Genomic DNA, 18309 nt, shown 5'->3' on the forward strand with positions numbered 1-18309 from the left:
CGAGATGTGATATCTCAATGCTTATACCAAACCTGAGACCCTTCCTATAGCATGAGATGTGATATCCAACTCCTTCCCATTCCAATCCTGAGACCCTTCCTTTAGCATGAGATGTGATATCCAACTCCTTCCCATTCCAATCCTGAGACCCTTCCTATAGCCTGAGATGTGATGTCTCAATGCCTCTAATACCAAACCTGAGATCCTTCCTCTAACATGAAATGTGATATCCAACTCCTTCCCTTTCCAAACCTGAGAGCCTATCTATAGCATGAGATGTGATATCCAAGTCCTTCACATTCCAATCCTGAGACACTTCCGATAGCAGAGATGTGATATCTCAATGCTTATACCAAACCTGAGACCCTTCCTATAACATGAGATGTGATATCCAACTCCTTCCCGTTCCAAACCTGAGACCCTTCCTTTAGCATGAGATGTGATATCCAGCTCCTTCCCATTCCAATCCTGAGACACTTCCGATAGCATGAGATGTGATATCTCAATGCTTCTAATATCAAAACTGAGACCCTCCCTATAGCATGATATGTGATATCTAAGTCCTTCCCATTCCAATCCTGAGACCCTTCCTATAGCATGAGATGTGATATCTCAATGCTTCTACCAAACCTGAGACCCTTCCTTTAGCATGAGATGTGATAACCAACTCCTTCCCATTCCAATCCTGAGACCCTTCCTATAGCATGAGATGTGATATCTCAATACTTCTAATACCAAACCTGAGATCCTTCCGATAACATGAGATGTGATATCCAAATCCTTCCCCTTCCAAACCTGAGACCCTCCCTTTAGCATGAGATGTGATATCCAACTCCTTCCCATTCCAATCCTGAGACCCTTCTGATAGCATGAGATGTGATATCTCAATGCTTCTATACCAAAACTGAGATCCTTCCGATAGCATGAGATGTGATATCTGAATGCTTCTAATACCAAACCTGAGATCCTTCCTATAACATGAGATGTGATATCCAAATCCTTCCCCTTCCAAACCTGAGACCCTCCCTTTAGCATGAGATGTGATATCCAACTCCTTCCCATTCCAATCCTGAGACCCTTCCGATATCATGAGATTTGTTATCTCAATGCTTCTAATATCAAACTTGAGACCCTCCCTATAGCATGAGATGTGACATCCAAGTCCTCCCCATTCCAATCCTGAGACTCTTCCTATAGCATGAGATGTGATATCTCAATGCTTCTAATACCAAACCTGAGACCCTTCCTATAACATGAGATGGGATATCCAACTCCTTCCCATTCCAATCCTGAGACCCTTCCGATAGCAGAGATGTGATATCTCAATGCTTATACCAAACCTGAGACCGTTCCTATGGCCTGATTTGTCATATACAACTCCTTCCCATTCCAATCCTGAGACCCTTCCTATAGCATGAGATGTGATATCTCAATGCTTATACCAAATCCGAGACCCTTCCTTTAGCATGAGATGTGATATCCAACTCCTTCCCATTCCAATCCTGAGACCCTTCTGATAGCATGAGATGTGATATCTCAATGCTTCTATACCAAACCTGAGATCCTTCCGATAGCATGAGATGTGATATCTGAATGCTTCTAATACCAAACCTGAGATCCTTCCTATAACATGAGATGTGATATCCAAATCCTTCCCCTTCCAAACCTGAGACCCTCCCTTTAGCATGAGATGTGATATCCAACTCCTTCCCATTCCAATCCTGAGACCCTTCCGATATCATGAGATTTGTTATCTCAATGCTTCTAATATCAAACTTGAGACCCTCCCTATAGCATGAGATGTGACATCCAAGTCCTCCCCATTCCAATCCTGAGACTCTTCCTATAGCATGAGATGTGATATCTCAATGCTTCTAATACCAAACCTGAGACCCTTCCTATAACATGAGATGGGATATCCAACTCCTTCCCATTCCAATCCTGAGACCCTTCCGATAGCAGAGATGTGATATCTCAATGCTTATACCAAACCTGAGACCCTTCCTATGGCCTGATTTGTCATATACAACTCCTTCCCATTCCAATCCTGAGACCCTTCCTATAGCATGAGATGTGATATCTCAATGCTTATACCAAATCCGAGACCCTTCCTATAGCATGAGATGTGATATCCAACTCCTTCCCATTCCAATCCTGAGACCCTTCCTATAGCATGAGATGTGATGTCTCAATGCTTCTAGTACCAAACCTGAGATCCTTCCTATAACATGAGATGTGATTTCCAAATCCTTCCACTTCCAAACCTGAGACACTCCCTTTAGCATGAGATGTGATATCCAACTCCTTCCTATTCCAATCCTGAGACCCTTCTGATAGCATGAGATGTGATATTTCAATGCCTCTAATACCAAACCTGAGATCCTACCTCTAACATGAAATGTGATATCCATCTCCTTCCCTTTCCAAACCTGAGACCCTGCCTATAGCATGAGATGTGATATCAAAAGTCCTTCCCATTCCAATCCTGAGACCCTTCCTATAGCATGTGATGTGATATCTCAATGCTTATACCAAACCTGAGACCCTTCCTATGGCATGAGATGTCATATACAACTCCTTCCCATTCCAATCCTGAGACCCTTCCTATAGCATGAGATGTGATATCTCAATGCTTATACAAAACCTGAGACCCTTCCTATAGCATGAGATGTGATATCCAACTTCTTCCCATTCCAATCCTGAGACCCTTCCTATAACATGAGATGTGATGTCTCAATGCTTCTAATACCAAACCTGAGACCCTTCCTATAACATGAGATGGGATATCCAACTCCTTCCCATTCCAATCCTGTGACCCTTCCGATAGCAGAGATGTGATATCTCAATGCTTATACCAAACCTGAGACCCTTCCTATGGCCTGAGATGTCATATACAACTCCTTCCCATTCCAATCCTGAGACCGTTCCTATAGCATGAGATGTGATATCTCAATGCTTATACCAAATCTGAGACCCTTCCTATAGCATGAGATGTGATATCCAACTCCTTCCCATTCCAATCCTGAGACCCTTCCTATAGCATGAGATGTGATGTCTCAATGCTTCTAATACCAAACCTGAGATCCTTCCTATAACATGAGATGTGATATCCAACTCCTTCCCATTCCAATCCTGAGACCCTTATGATAGCATGAGATGTGATATCTCAATGCCTCTAATACCAAACCTGAGATACTTCCGATAGCATGAGATGTGATATCTCAATGCTTCTAATACCAAACCTGAGATCCTTCCTATAACATGAGATGTGATTTCCAAATCCTTCCCCTTCCAAACCTGAGACCCTCCCTTTAGCATGAGATGTGATATCCAACTCCTTCCCATTCCAATCCTGAGACCCTTCTGATAGCATGAGATGTGATATTTCAATGCCTCTAATACCAAACCTGAGATCCTACCTCTAACATGAAATGTGATATCCATCTCCTTCCCTTTCCAAACCTGAGACCCTGCCTATAGCATGAGATGTGATATCCAAGTCCTTCCCATTACAATCCTGAGACCCTTCCTATAGCATGTGATGTGATATCTCAATGCTTATACCAAACCTGAGACCCTTCCTATGGCATGAGATGTCATATACAACTCCTTCCCATTCCAATCCTGAGACCCTTCCTATAGCATGAGATGTGATATCTCAATGCTTATACCAAACCTGAGACCCTTCCTATAGCATGAGATGTGATATCCAACTTCTTCCCATTCCAATCCTGAGACCCTTCCTATAACATGAGATGTGATGTCTCAATGCTTCTAATACCAAACCTGAGATCTTTCCTATAACATGAGATGTGATATCCAACTCCTTCCCATTCCAATCCTGAGACCCTTCCTATAGCATGAGATGTGATATCTCAAGGCCTCTAATACCAAACCTGAGATCGTTCCTCTAACATGAAATGTGATATCCAACTCCTTCCCCTTCCAAACCTGAGAGCCTTCCTATAGCATGAGCTATGATAGCCAAGTCCTTCCAATTCCAATCCTGAGACCCTTCCTATAACATGAAATGTGATATCCAACTCCTTCCCATTCCAACCTGAGACCCTTCCTATAGCATGAGATGGGATATCTCAATGCTTCTAATACCAAACCTGAGACTCTTCCTATAACATGAGATGGGATATCCAACTCCTTCCGTTTCCAATCCTGAGACCCTTCCGATAGCAGAGATGTGATATCTCAATGCTTATACCAAACCTGAGACCCTTCCTATGGCCTGAGATGTGATATCCAACTGCTTCCCATTCCAATCCTGAGACCCTTCCTATAGCATGAGATGTGATATCTCAATGCTTATACCAAATCTGAGACCCTTCCTATAGCATGAGATGTGATATCCAACTCCTTCCCATTCCAATCCTGAGACCCTTCCTATAGCATGAGATGTGATGTCTCAATGCTTCTAATACCAAACCTGAGATCCTTCCTATAACATGAGATGTGATATCCAACTCCTTCCGATTCCAATCCTGAGACCCTTATGATAGCATGAGATGTGATATCTCAATGATTCTAATACCAAACCTGAGATCCTTCCTATAACATGAGATGTGATTTCCAAATCCTTCCCCTTCCAAACCTGAGACCCTCCCTTTAGCATGAGATGTGATATCCAACTCCTTCCCATTCCAATCCTGAGACCCTTCTGATAGCATGAGATGTGATATCTCAATGCCTCTAATTCCAAACCTGAGATCCTACCTCTAACATGAAATGTGATATCCATCTCCTTCCCTTTCCAAACCTGAGACCCTGTCTATAGCATGAGATGTCATATACAACTCCTTCCCATTCCAATCCTGAGACCCTTCCTATAGCACGAGATGTGATATCTCAATGCTTATACCAAACCTGAGACCCTTCCTATAGCATGAGATGTGATATCCAACTCCTTCCCATTCCAATCCTGAGACCCTTCCTTTAGCATGAGATGTGATATCCAACTCCTTCCCATTCCAATCCTGAGACCCTTCCTATAGCCTGAGATGTGATATCTCAATGCCTCTAATACCAAACCTGAGATCCTTCCTCTAACATGAAATGTGATATCCAACTCCTTCCCTTTCCAAACCTGAGAGCCTATCTATAGCATGAGATGTGATATCCAAGTCCTTCCCATTCCAATCCTGAGACACTTCCGATAGCAGAGATGTGATATCTCAATGCTTATACCAAACCTGAGACCCTTCCTATAACATGAGATGTGATATCCAACTCCTTCCCGTTCCAAACCTGAGACCCTTCCTTTAGCATGAGATGTGATATCCAGCTCCTTCCCATTCCAATCCTGAGACACTTCCGATAGCATGAGATGTGATATCTCAATGCTTCTAATATCAAAACTGAGACCCTCCCTATAGCATGATATGTGATATCTAAGTCCTTCCCATTCCAAACCTGAGACCCTTCCTATAGCATGAGATGTGATATCTCAATGCTTATACCAAACCTGAGACCCTTCTTATAGCATGAGATGTGATATCCAACTTCTTCCCATTCCAATCCTGAGACCCTTCCTATAACATGAGATGTGATGTCGCAATGCTTCTAATACCAAACCTGAGATCTTTCCTATAACATGAGATGTGATATCCAACTCCTTCCCATTCCAATCCTGAGACCCTTCCTATAGCATGAGATGTGATATCTCAAGGCCTCTAATACCAAACCTGAGATCGTTCCTCTAACATGAAATGTGATATCCAACTCCTTCCCCTTCCAAACCTGAGAGCCTTCCTATAGCATGAGATATGATAGCCAAGTCCTTCCAATTCCAATCCTGAGACCCTTCCTATAACATGAAATGTGATATCCAACTCCTTCCCATTCCAACCTGAGACCCTTCCTATAGCATGAGATGGGATATCTCAATGCTTCTAATACCAAACCTGAGACTCTTCCTATAACATGAGATGGGATATCCAACTCATTCCCATTCCAATCCTGAGACCCTTCCGATAGCAGAGATGTGATATCTCAATGCTTATACCAAACCTGAGACCCTTCCTATGGCCTGAGATGTCATATACAACTCCTTCCCATTCCAATCCTGAGACCCTTCCTATAGCATGAGATGTGATATCTCAATGCTTATACCAAATCTGAGACCCTTCCTATAGCATGAGATGTGATATCCAACTCCTTCCCATTCCAATCCTGAGACCCTTCCTATACCATGAGATGTGATGTCTCAATGCTTCTAATACCAAACCTGAGATCCTTCCTATAACATGAGATGTGATATCCAACTCCTTCCCATTCCAATCCTGAGACCCTTATGATAGCATGAGATGTGATATCTCAATGCCTCTAATACCAAACCTGAGATACTTCTGATAGCATGAGATGTGATATCTCAATGCTTCTAATACCAAACCTGAGATCCTTCCTATAACATGAGATGTGATTTCCAAATCCTCCCCCTTCCAAACCTGAGACCCTCCCTTTAGCATGAGATGTGATATCCAACTCCTTCCCATTCCAATCCTGAGACCCTTCTGATAGCATGAGATGTGATATCTCAATGCCTCTAATTCCAAACCTGAGATCCTACCTCTAACATGAAATGTGATATCCATCTCCTTCCCTTTCCAAACCTGAGACCCTGCCTATAGCATGAGATGTGATATCCAAGTCCTTCCCATTCCAATCCTGAGACCCTTCCTATAGCATGTGATGTGATATCTCAATGCTTATACCAAACCTGAGACCCTTCCTATGGCATGAGATGTCATATACAACTCCTTCCCATTCCAATCCTGAGACCCTTCCTATAGCATGAGATGTGATATCTCAATGCTTATACCAAACCTGAGACCCTTCCTATAGCATGAGATGTGATATCCAACTTCTTCCCATTCCAATCCTGAGACCCTTCCTATAACATGAGATGTGATGTCTCAATGCTTCTAATACCAAACCTGAGATCTTTCCTATAACATGAGATGTGATATCCAACTCCTTCCCATTCCAATCCTGAGACCCTTCCTATAGCATGAGATGTGATATCTCAAGGCCTCTAATACCAAACCTGAGATCCTTCCTCTAACATGAAATGTGATATGCAACTCTTTCCCCTTCCAAACCTGAGAGCCTTCCTATAGCATGAGATATGATATCCAAATCCTTCCCATTCCAATCCTGAGACCCTTCCTATAACATGAAATGTGATATCCTACTCCTTCCCATTCCATCCTGGGACCCTTCCTATATCATGAGATGGGATATCTCAATGCTTCTAATACCAAACCTGAGACCCTTCCTATAACATGAGATGGGAATATCCAACTCCTTCCCATTCCAATCCTGAGACCCTTCCGATAGCAGAGATGTGATATCTCAATGCTTATACCAAACCTGAGATCCTTCCTATAACATGAGATGTGATATTCAACTCCTTCCCATTCCAATCCTGAGACACTTCCTATAGCATGAGATGTGATATCTCAATGCTTATACCAAATCTGAGACCCTTCCTATAGCATGAGATGTGATATCCAACTCCTTCCCATTCCAATCCTGAGACCCTTCCTATAGCATGAGATGTGATATCTCAAGGCCTCTAATACCAAACCTGAGATCCTTCCTCTAACATGAAATGTGATATCCAACTCTTTCCCCTTCCAAACCTGAGAGCCTTCCTATAGCATGAGATATTTTATTTATTTATTTTATTTGCATTTGTTAAGCGCACTTGCAGCCCATGAGGCATCGAGGCGCTGTTACAGAGGAAACACAGATTTTTTTTGTCTTAGTTACGTATTTATAACGCGCTTAAACACTCGGAGGTTTCTAAGCGCGGACCCGGGGATCGAACCTGTTGTTGCTTTGTGTCGTCTTGCTTCCAAGACGCGCACGCTGCCGCTGTGCTATCCTCCCGGGACATCCTATAATATGATAGCCAAGTCCTTCCAATTCCAATCCTGAGACCCTTCCGATAGCAGAGATGTGATATCTCAATGCTTATACCAAACCTGAGACCCTTCCTATGGCCTGAGATGTCATATACAACTCCTTCCCATTCCAATCCTGAGACCCTTTCTTTAGCATGAGATGTGATATCTCAATGCTTATACCAAATCTGAGACCCTTCCTATAGCATGAGATGTGATATCCAATTCCTTCCCATTCCAATCCTGAGACCCTTCCTATAGCATGAGATGTGATATCTCAATGCTTATACCAAACCTGAGAGCCTACCTATAGCATGAGATGTGATATCCAAGTCCATCCCATTCCAATCCTTAGACCCTTCCTACAGCATGCGATGTGATATCTCAATGATTCTAATACCAAACCAGAGACTCTTCCTATAACATGAGATGGGATATCCAACTCCTTCCCGTTCCAAACCTGAGACACTAACTATAGCATATGTGATATCCAACTGCTTCCCATTCCAAACATGAGACCCTTCCTATAGCAAGAAAGTAATATCCAACTCCTACCCATTCCAATCCTGAGACCCTTCCTATAGCAAGAGATGTGATATCCAAATCCTTCCCATTCCAATCCTGAGACCCTTCCTATAACATGAGATGTGATATCCAACTCCTTCCCATTCAAATCCTGAGACCCTTCCTATAGCATGAGAAGGGATATCCAACTCCTTCCCAATCCAATCCTGAGACCCTTCCGATAGCAGAAACGTGATATCTCAATGCTTCTACCAAACCTGAGACCCTTCCTTTAGCATGAGATGTGATATCCAAATCCTTCACATTCCAATCCTGAGACCCTTCCTATAGCATGAGATGTGATATCTCAATGCTTCTAATACCAAACCTGAGATTCTTCCTATAACATGAGATGTGATATCCAATTCCTTCCCATTCCAAACCTGAGACCCTTCCTATTGGATGAGATGTGATATCCAACTCCTTCCCATTCCAACCCTGAGACCCTTCCTATAGCATGAGATGTGATGTCTCAATGCATCTAATACCAAACCTGAGATCCTTCCTATAACATGAGATGTGATATCCAACTCCTTCCATTCCAATCCTGAGACCCGTCCTATAGCATGAGATGTGATATCTCAATGCTTATACCAAACCTGAGACCCTTCCTATAGCATGAGATGTGATATCCAACTCCTTCCATTCCAATCCTGAGACCCGTCCTATAGCATGAGATGTGATATCTCAATGCTTCTAATACCAAACCTGAGATCCTTCCTCTAACATGAAATGTGATATCCAACTCCTTCCCTTTCCAAACCTGAGACCCTTCCTTTAGCATGAGATGTGATATCTCAATGCTTATACCAAATCTGAGACCCTTCCTATAGCATGAGATGTGATATCCAAATCCTTCCCATTCCAATCCTGAGACCCTTCCTATAGCATGAGATGTGATACCTCAATGCTTATACCAAACCTGAGAGCCTACCTATAGCATGAGATGTGATATCCAAGTCCATCCCATTCCAATCCTTAGACCCTTCCAACAGCATGCGATGTGATATCTCAATGATTCTAATACCAAACCAGAGACTCTTCCTATAACATGAGATGGGATATCCAACTCCTTCCCATTCCAATCCTGAGCCGCTTCCGATAGCAGAGATGTGATATCTCAATGCTTATACCAAACCTGAGACCCTTCCTATAACATGAGATGTGATATCCAACTCCTTCCCGTTCCAAACCTGAGACACTAACTATAGCATATGTGATATCCAACTCCTTCCCATTCCAAACATGAGACCCTTCCTATAGCAAAAGATGTGATATCCAAATCCTTACCATTCCAACCTGAGACACTTCCTATAGCATGAGAAGGGATATCCAACTCCTTCCCAATCCAATCCTGAGACCCTTCCTATAGCAAGAGATGTGATATCCAAATCCTTCCCATTCCAATCCTGAGACCCTTCCTATAACATGAGATGTGATATCCAACTCCTTACCATTCCAACCTGAGACACTTCCTATAGCATGAGAAGGGATATCCAACTCCTTCCCAATCCAATCCTGAGACCCTTCCGATAGCAGAGATGTGATATCTCAATGCTTATACCAAACCTGAGACCCTTCCTATGGCATGAGATGTGATATCCAACTCCTTGCCATTCAAATCCTGAGACCCTTCCTATAGCATGAGAAGGGATATCCAACTCCTTCCCAATCCAATCCTGAGACCCTTCCGATAGCAGAGACGTGATATCTCAATGCTTCTACCAAACCTGAGACCCTTCCTTTAGCATGAGATGTGATATCCAAATCCTTCACATTCCAATCCTGAGACCCTTCCTATAGCATGAGATGTGATATCTCAATGCTTCTAATACCAAACCTGAGATCCTTCCTATAACATGAGATGTGATATCCAATTCCTTCCCATTCCAAACCTGAGACCCTTCCTATTGGATGAGATGTGATATCCAACTCCTTCCCATTCCAACCCTGAGACCCTTCCTACAGCATGAGATGTGATGTCTCAATGCTTCTAATACCAAACCTGAGATCCTTCCTATAACATGAGATGTGATATCCAACTCCTTCCATTCCAATCCTGAGACCCGTCCTATAGCATGAGATGTGATATCTCAATGCTTATACCAAACCTGAGACCCTTCCTATAGCATGAGATGTGATATCGAACTACTTCCCATTCCAATCCTGAGACCCTTCCTATAGCATGAGATGTGATATCTCAATGCTTCTAATACCAACCCTGAGATCCTTCCTCTAACATGAAATGTGATATCCAACTCCTTCCCTTTCCAAACCTAGGAGCCTATCTATAGCATGAGATGTGATATCCAAGTCCTTCCCATTCCAACCCTTAGACCCTTCCTACAGCATGCAATATGATATCTCAATGATTCTAATAACAAACCTGAGACCCGTCCTATAACATGAGATGGGATATCCAACTCCTTCCCATTCCAATCCTGAGACACTTCCGATAGCAGAGATGTGATATCTCAATGCTTATACCAAACCTGAGAACCTTCCTATAACATGAGATGTGATATCCAAATCCTTCCCGTTCCAAACCTGAGACCCTTCCTTTAGCATGAGATGTGATATCCAGCTCCTTCCCATTCCAATCCTGAGACCCTTCCTATAGCATGAGATGTGATATCTCAATGCTTCTAATACCAAACCTGAGATCCTTCCTCTAACATGAAATGTGATATCCAACTCCTTCCCTTTCCAAACCTAGGAGCCTATCTATAGCATGAGATGTGATATCCAAGTCCATCCCATTCCAATCCTTAGACCCTTCCTACAGCATGCGATGTGATATCTCAATGATTCTAATACCAAACCAGAGACTCGTCCTATAACATGAGATGGGATATCCAACTCCTTCCCATTCCAATCCTGAGCCACTTCCGATAGCAGAGATGTGATATCTCAATGCTTATACCAAACCTGAGACCCTTCCTATAACATGAGATGTGATATCCAACTCCTTCCCGTTCCAAACCTGAGACACTAACTATAGCATATGTGATATCCAACTCCTTCCCATTCCAAACATGAGACCCTTCCTATAGCAAGAAAGTAATATCCAACTCCTACCCATTCCAATCCTGAAACCCTTCCTATAGCAAGAGATGTGATATCCAAATCCTTCCCATTCCAATCCTGAGACCCTTCCTATAACATGAGATGTGATATCCAACTCCTTCCCATTCCAACCTGAGACACTTCCTATAGCATGAGAAGGGATATCCAACTCCTTCCCAATCCAATCCTGAGACCCTTCCGATAGCAGAGATGTGATATCTCAATGCTTATACCAAACCTGAGACCCTTCCTATAGCATGAGAAGGGATATCCAACTCCTTCCCAATCCAATCCTGAGACCCTTCCGATAGCAGAGACGTGATATCTCAATGCTTCTACCAAACCTGAGACCCTTCCTTTAGCATGAGATGTGATATCCAAATCCTTCACATTCCAATCCTGAGACCCTTCCTATAGCATGAGAAGGGATATCTCAATGCTTCTAATACCAAACCTGAGATCCTTCCTATAACATGAGATGTGATATCCAATTCCTTCCCATTCCAATCCTGAGACCCTTCCGATAGCAGAGATGTGATATCTCAATGCTTATACCAAACCTGAGACCCTTCCTATGGCCTGAGATGTCATATACAACTCCTTCCCATTCCAATCCTGAGACCCTTCCTATAGCATGAGATGTGATATCTCAATGCTTATACCAAATCTGAGACCCTTCCTATAGCATGAGATGTGATATCCAACTCCTTCCCATTCCAATCCTGAGACCCTTCCTATAGCATGAGATGTGATGTCTCAATGCTTCTAATACCAAACCTGAGATCCTTCCTATAACATCAGATGTGATATCCAACTCCTTCCCATTCCAATCCTGAGACCCTTATGAAAGCATGAGATGTGATATCTCAATGCTTCTAATACCAAACCTGAGATCCTTCCTATAACATGAGATGTGATTTCCAAATCATTCCCCTTCCAAACCTGAGACCCTCCCTTTAGCATGAGATGTGATATCCAACTCCTTCCCATTCCAATCCTGAGACCCTTCTGATAGCATGAGATGTGATATCTCAATGCCTCTAATACCAAACCTGAGATCCTACCTCTAACATGAAATGTGATATCCATCTCATTCCCTTTCCAAACCTGAGACCCTGCCTATAGCATGAGATGTGATATCCAAGTCCTTCCCATTCCAATCCTGAGACCCTTCCTATAGCATGTGATGTGATATCTCAATGCTTATACCAAACCTGAGACCCTTCCTATGGCATGAGATGTCATATACAACTCCTTCCCATTCCAATCCTGAGACCCTTCCTATAGCATGAGATGTAATATCTCAATGCTTATACCAAACCTGAGACCCTTCCTATAGCATGAGATGTGATATCCAACTTCTTCCCATTCCAATCCTGAGACCCTTCCTATAACATGAGATGTGATGTCTCAATGCTTCTAATACCAAACCTTAGATCTTTCTTATAACATGAGATGTGATATCCAACTCCTTCCCATTCCAATCCTGAGACCCTTCCTATAGCATGAGATGTGATATCACAATGCTTATACCAAACCTGAGACCGTTCCTATAGCTTGAGATGTGATATCCAACTCCTTCCCATTCCAATCCTGAGACCCTTCCTATAGCATGAGATGTGATATCTCAAGGCCTCTAATACCAAACCTGAGATCCTTCCTCTAACATGAAATGTGATATCCAACTCCTTCCCCTTCCAAACCTGAGAGCCTTCCTATAGCATGGGATATGATATCCAAGTCCTTCCCATTCCAAACTGAGACCCTTCCTATATCATGAGATGGGATATCTCAATGCTTCTAATACCAAACCTGAGACTCTTCCTATAACATGAGATGGGATATCCAACTCCTTCCCATTCCAATCCTAAGACCCTTTCGATAGCAGAGATGTGATATCTCAATGCTTATACCAAACCTGAGACCCTTCCTACGGCATGAGATGTCATATACAACTCCTTCCCATTCCAATCCTGAGACCCTTCCTATAGCACGAGATGTGATATCTCAATGCTTATACCAAACCTGAGACCCTTCCTCTAGCATGAGATGTGATATCCAACTCCTTCCCATTCCAATCCTGAGACCCTTCCTATAGCCGAGATCTGATATCTCAATGCCTCTAATACCAAACCTGAGATCCTTCCTCTAACATGAAATGTGATATCCAACTCCTTCCCATTCCAATCCTGAGACCCTTCCTATAGCCGAGATCTGATATCTCAATGCCTCTAATACCAAACCTGAGATCCTTCCTCTAACATGAAATGTGATATCCAACTCCTTCCCGTTCCAAACCTGAGATCCTTCCTTTAGCATGAGATGTGATATCCAGCTCCTTCCCATTCCAATCCTGAGACCCTTCTGATAGCATGAGATGTGATATCTCAATGCTTCTAATATCAAAACTGAGACCCTCCCTATAGCATGATATGTGATATCTAAGTCCTTCCCATTCCAATCCTGAGACCCTTCCTATAGCATGAGATGTGATATCTCAATGCTTCTACCAAACCTGAGACCCTTCCTTTAGCATGAGATGTGATAACCAACTCCTTCCCATTCCAATCCTGAGACCCTTCCTATAGCATGAGATGTGATATCTCAATACTTCTAATACCAAACCTGAGATCCTTCTGATAACATGAGATATGATATCCAAATCCTTCCCCTTCCAAACCTGAGACCCTCCCTTTAGCATGAGATGTGATATCCAACTCCTTCCCATTCCAATCCTGAGAACCTTCTGATAGCATGAGATGTGATATCTCAATGCTTCTATACCAAACCTGAGATCCTTCCGATAGCATGAGATGTGATATCTCAATGCTTCTAATACCAAACCTGAGATCCTTCCTATAACATGAGATGTGATATCCAAATCCTTCCCCTTCCAAACCTGAGACCCTCCCTTTAGCATGAGATGTGATATCCAACTCCTTCCCATTCCAATCCTGAGACTCTTCTGATAGCATGAGATGTGATATCTCAATGCCTCTAATACCAAACCTGAGATCCTACCTCTAACATGAAATGTGATATCCAACTCTTTCCCCTTCCAAACCTGAGAGCCTTCCTATAGCATGAGATGTGATATCCAAGCCCTTCTAATTCCAATCCTGAGACCTTTCCTATAACATGAGATGTGATATCCAACTCCTTCCCATTCCAACCTGAGACCCTTCCTATAGCATGAGATGGGATATCCAACTCCTTCCAAATCCAATCCTGATACCCTTCCGATAGCATGAGATGTGATATCCCAATGCTTCTACCAAACCTGAGACCCATACTATGGCATGAGATGTGATATCAAACTCCGTCCGCTTCCAAACCTTAGACACTTCCTTTATCATGAGATGTGATATCCAACTCCTTCCCATTCCATCCTTGAGACCCTTCCGATATCATGAGATGTGATATCTTAATGCTTCTAATATCAAACTTGAGACCCTCCTTATAGCATGAGATGTGATATCCAAGTCCTTCCCATTCCAATCCTGAGACCCTTCCTATAGCATGAGATGTGATATCTCAATGCTTCTAATACCAAACCTGAGACCCTTCCTATAACATGAGATGGGAATATCCAATTCCTTCCCATTCCAATCCTGAGACCCTTCCGATAGTAGAGATGTGATATCTCAATGCTTATACCAAACCTGAGATCCTTCCTATAACATGAGATGTGATATCCAACTCCTTCCCATTCCAATCCTGAGACACTTCCTATAGCATGAGATGTGATATCTCACTGCTTATACCAAACCTGAGACCCTTCCTATAGCATGAGATGTGATATCCAACTCCTTCCCATTCCAATCCTGAGACCCTTCCTATAGCATGAGATATGATATCTCAATGCTTCTAATATCAAACTTGAGACCCTCCCTATAGCATGAGATGTGATATCCAAGTCCTTCCCATTCCAATCCTGAGACCCTTCCGATAGCATGAGATGTGATGTCTCAATGCTTCTAATACCAAACCTGAGATCCTTCCTATAACATGAGATGTGATATCCAACTCCTTCCCATTCCAATCCTGAGACCCTTCCTATAGCATGAGATGTGATATCTCAATGCTTATACCAAACCTGAGACCCTTCCTATAGCATGAGATGTGATATCCAACTCCTTCCCATTCCAATCCTGAGACCCTTCCTATAGCATGAGATGTGATATCTCAATGCCTCTAATACCAAACCTGAGATCCTTCCTCTAACATGAAATGTGATATCCAACTCCTTCCCATTCCAATCCTGAGACACTTCCTATAGCATGAGATGTGATATCTAAATGCTTCTAATACCAAACTTGAGACTCTTCCTATAACATGAGATGGGATATCCAACTCCTTCCCATTCCAATCCTTAGACCCTTCCTACAGCATGCAATATGATATCTCAATGATTCTAATAACAAACCTGAGACCCGTCCTATAACATGAGATGGGATATCCAACACCTTCCCATTCCAATCCTGAGACACTTCCGATAGCAGAGATGTTATATCTCAATGCTTATACCAAACTTGAGACCCTTCCTATAACATGAGATGTGATATCCAACTCCTTCCCGTTCCAAACCTGAGACCCTTCCTATAGCATATGTGATATCCAACACATTCCCATTCCAAACATGAGACCCTTCCTATAGCAGGAATGTAATATCCAACTCCTTCCCATTCCAATCCTGAGACCATTCCTATAGCATGAGATGTGATATCTCAATGCTTCTAATACCAAACCTGAGATCCTTCCTATGACATGAGATGTGATATCCAATTCCTCCCCATTCCAAACCTGAGAACCTTCCTACAGCATGCGATGTGATATCTCAATGCTTCTAATACCAAACCTGAGACCAGTCCTATAACATGAGATTGGATATCCAACTCCTTCCCCTTCCAAACCTGAGACCCTTCCTATAGCATGAGATGTGATATCCAACTTCTTCCCATTCCAATCCTGAGACCCTTCCTATAACATGAGATGTGATGTCTCAATGCTTCTAATACCAAACCTGAGATCTTTCCTATAACATGAGATGTGATATCCAACTCCTTCCCATTCCAATCCTGAGACCCTTCCTATAGCATGAGATGTGCTATCTCAATGCTTATACCAAACCTGAGACCCTTCCTAAAGCTTGAGATGTGATATCCAACTCCTTCCCATTCCAATCCTGAGACCCTTCCTATAACATGAAATGTGATATCCAACTCCTTCCCATTCCAACCTGAGACCCTTCCCATAGCATGAGATGTGATATCTCAATGCTTCTAATACCAAACCTGAGACCAGTCCTATAACATGAGATTGGATATCCAACTTCTTCCCATTCCAATCCTGAGACCCTTCCTATAACATGAGATGTGATGTCTCAATGCTTCTAATACCAAACCTGAGATCTTTCTTATAACATGAGATGTGATATCCAACTCCTTCCCATTCCAATCCTGAGACCCTTCCTATAGCATGAGATGTGATATCACAATGCTTATACCAAACCTGAGACCGTTCCTATAGCTTGAGATGTGATATCCAACTCCTTCCCATTCCAATCCTGAGACCCTTCCTATAGCATGAGATGTGATATCTCAAGGCCTCTAATACCAAACCTGAGATCCTTCCTCTAACATGAAATGTGATATCCAACTCCTTCCCCTTCCAAACCTGAGAGCCTTCCTATAGCATGGGATATGATATCCAAGTCCTTCCCATTCCAATCCTGAGACCCTTCCTATAACATGAAATGTGATATCCAACTCCTTCCCATTCCAAACTGAGACCCTTCCTATATCATGAGATGGGATATCTCAATGCTTCTAATACCAAACCTGAGACTCTTCCTATAACATGAGATGGGATATCCAACTCCTTCCCATTCCAATCCTAAGACCCTTTCGATAGCAGAGATGTGATATCTCAATGCTTATACCAAACCTGAGACCCTTCCTACGGCATGAGATGTCATATACAACTCCTTCCCATTCCAATCCTGAGACCCTTCCTATAGCACGAGATGTGATATCTCAATGCTTATACCAAACCTGAGACCCTTCCTCTAGCATGAGATGTGATATCCAACTCCTTCCCATTCCAATCCTGAGACCCTTCCTATAGCCGAGATCTGATATCTCAATGCCTCTAATGCCAAACCTGAGATCCTTCCTCTAACATGAAATGTGATATCCAACTCCTTCCCTTTCCAAACCTGAGAGCCTATCTATAGCATGAGATGTGATATCCAAGTCCTTCCCATTCCAATCCTGAGACACTTCCGATAGCAGAGATGTGATATCTCAATGCTTATACCAAACCTGAGACCCTTCCTATAACATGAGATGTGATATCCAACTCCTTCCCGTTCCAAACCTGAGATCCTTCCTTTAGCATGAGATGTGATATCCAGCTCCTTCCCATTCCAATCCTGAGACCCTTCTGATAGCATGAGATGTGATATCTCAATGCTTCTAATATCAAAACTGAGACCCTCCCTATAGCATGATATGTGATATCTAAGTCCTTCCCATTCCAATCCTGAGACCCTTCCTATAGCATGAGATGTGATATCTCAATGCTTCTACCAAACCTGAGACCCTTCCTTTAGCATGAGATGTGATAACCAACTCCTTCCCATTCCAATCCTGAGACCCTTCCTATAGCATGAGATGTGATATCTCAATACTTCTAATACCAAACCTGAGATCCTTCTGATAACATGAGATATGATATCCAAATCCTTCCGCTTCCAAACCTG

The sequence above is a fragment of the Ambystoma mexicanum genome, unplaced genomic scaffold, assembly GCF_040938575.1.
Source record: "Ambystoma mexicanum isolate Mex_15411 unplaced genomic scaffold, UKY_AmexF1_1 Mex_scaf4, whole genome shotgun sequence".
Classification (NCBI taxonomy): domain Eukaryota; kingdom Metazoa; phylum Chordata; class Amphibia; order Caudata; family Ambystomatidae; genus Ambystoma; species Ambystoma mexicanum.